The 1,820-nt window shown below is 41.1% G+C and overlaps 1 non-coding gene across 1 annotated transcript; it reads right to left on the minus strand.

The window, feature by feature from the left end:
- Positions 1-977: 977 nt before the first annotated feature.
- LOC113325660 lies at positions 978-1,080 on the minus strand. Its single transcript, XR_003348111.1, has one exon. It is a non-coding gene; the product is annotated as a U6 spliceosomal RNA (small nuclear RNA).
- Between the last annotated feature and the right edge of the window lie 740 nt (positions 1,081-1,820).

The raw sequence follows: 1,820 nt of genomic DNA on the forward strand, positions 1-1,820 counted from the left end.
GAATATGCATAATATTTTCCGAAGCAAACCAAACCATTGCAAGACCCAACCATGAAAATTTCCTGGGCGGATTTCGTAAAAAATCTGCTGTTTTCAGTCTCCGTGTTGTCAGAATAGTAGTTCATCAACTTTGAATCATCTTCATAGAAAACTAGTTGTTTTATAACATTGTAGGCAACAGAATGAGTGAAAAGGAAACCTCCTGGATTTTCAGTTTTATTACGGATGATTGCTCTCCAAGTTGTGCATACGTTTGGCCTGTATAGCTGCATCAACAGGTAACCGAAACAGTATGTTCTCTAAAGTATCTGTGCAGAGATTCTCCATTAAGTTCTTCTGTTCTATCTATCTACTGAATTCTCTTTTCTTTTCTAGACTTCTTCTTCATGGTAATGGCCATATTGTACGAGAGTATATTTACTTATTTCTGTACCCTAATGCTTCTTAAGAAAAACGGGCAGAGGATCCGAGCCCATTTTCCCTCAGTGTGCTGCACCCGGGCCTTCAGGCAACTGCGTATCACACAACTTGAGAAGGGTGCCCATACACCCTATAGGGTGAAATCAGATTCAAAAGTCAAGGGGACAACAACGACATTTTTTTTTTAATACTAAAAGAGGTTTATTAATCTGCAAACATTACATAGTCTTCCTCAACCCATTTGACAATATCAGGAGGGAGGTTCAAATTAAAGATAGGGGGCAGTCTCAATATCAAAGAAGAAAAAAAAAAAAATCAAAGAAGCCATGACCAGTTGAAATCAGAGTAGCAAACCAAGAAGGAAAAGAGAAAGGCAAGAAAATTTTGGACCATTTCTCAATTTGTGCATGTCATCCTTGCTCAGGGCATTTCCTTGTCAACATTTATGAGATCAAACCCCACTTAGAGGTGATTTTGGACGCGTTGGGCATTTCATGCGTGCCCGAATTCTGTGCAATTCAAGAAGGAAAAAAAAATGAGGACGGAGAAAAAAGGAAAAAAATTTGGACCATTTCTCGATTTGAACGTGTCATCCTTGCGTAGGGTCCATGCTAATATTCTCTGTATCGTTCCAATTTTATCGGATGTCCCTGAAGGGATGTTTATAAGCTCAGGATATCTCTGTTGTGTGATATGAGCACTGTGGAACTAAACCAACCACAACCCATCATGTACATACAAAATGCGCTAGTCACAGTTTCTGGATTCCTTCTCTGAGATGGTTCAGAGTTCGAATCTCCCTAGTCACAAGACTCGCTACTTTCTAATACCCAAGGTCCCTAACTATACAATCTTCCCAAGTTCCCAACATCCTTGCCTAGACCTGCATAGATTTATAGTTCTGTGTAATGATGATATTATTTATTCCCGAAATCCGAAATTCAAAGTCATTTCCAGTAGCAAGTACCGAGTCGACTAGAGAAAAATCTCCTAAGAGTTGAACATGGGTTTTACGTCGGCCTGCCCGAGCCTCGCACAACTTGCACTACGACAAGCAGAAATACTTGACGCTACCCGCGCCGCTGTTGTTAATGTTTTTGGACTAAGTGTGGGTAGTCACCGTGGTAATGGGATTACGAATTCTCGACCATTAGTGCGGGTATACTTACACTCAGTCCCGGTTGCGGAAGCTACAAGGTGTTTTCCCCTTCACAATTCCGCCTACTCCAGCGCTACAGGGGATTCCCCTACTTACACCCAATCTCAGTTGCATTTACGTGTTCTCTGGTGGAGTTGTAAAGAAAATAAAAAATAGTAAATAAAGTAGGGGGTTATTAGTCTCCATATCTGAAACCCACCTCTTCCACGCATATTGCCGTCCTCCAAGTCTGTCTATCCAG

The sequence above is a fragment of the Papaver somniferum genome, chromosome 11, assembly GCF_003573695.1.
Source record: "Papaver somniferum cultivar HN1 chromosome 11, ASM357369v1, whole genome shotgun sequence".
In the NCBI taxonomy this organism is placed as follows: Eukaryota; Viridiplantae; Streptophyta; class Magnoliopsida; order Ranunculales; family Papaveraceae; genus Papaver; species Papaver somniferum.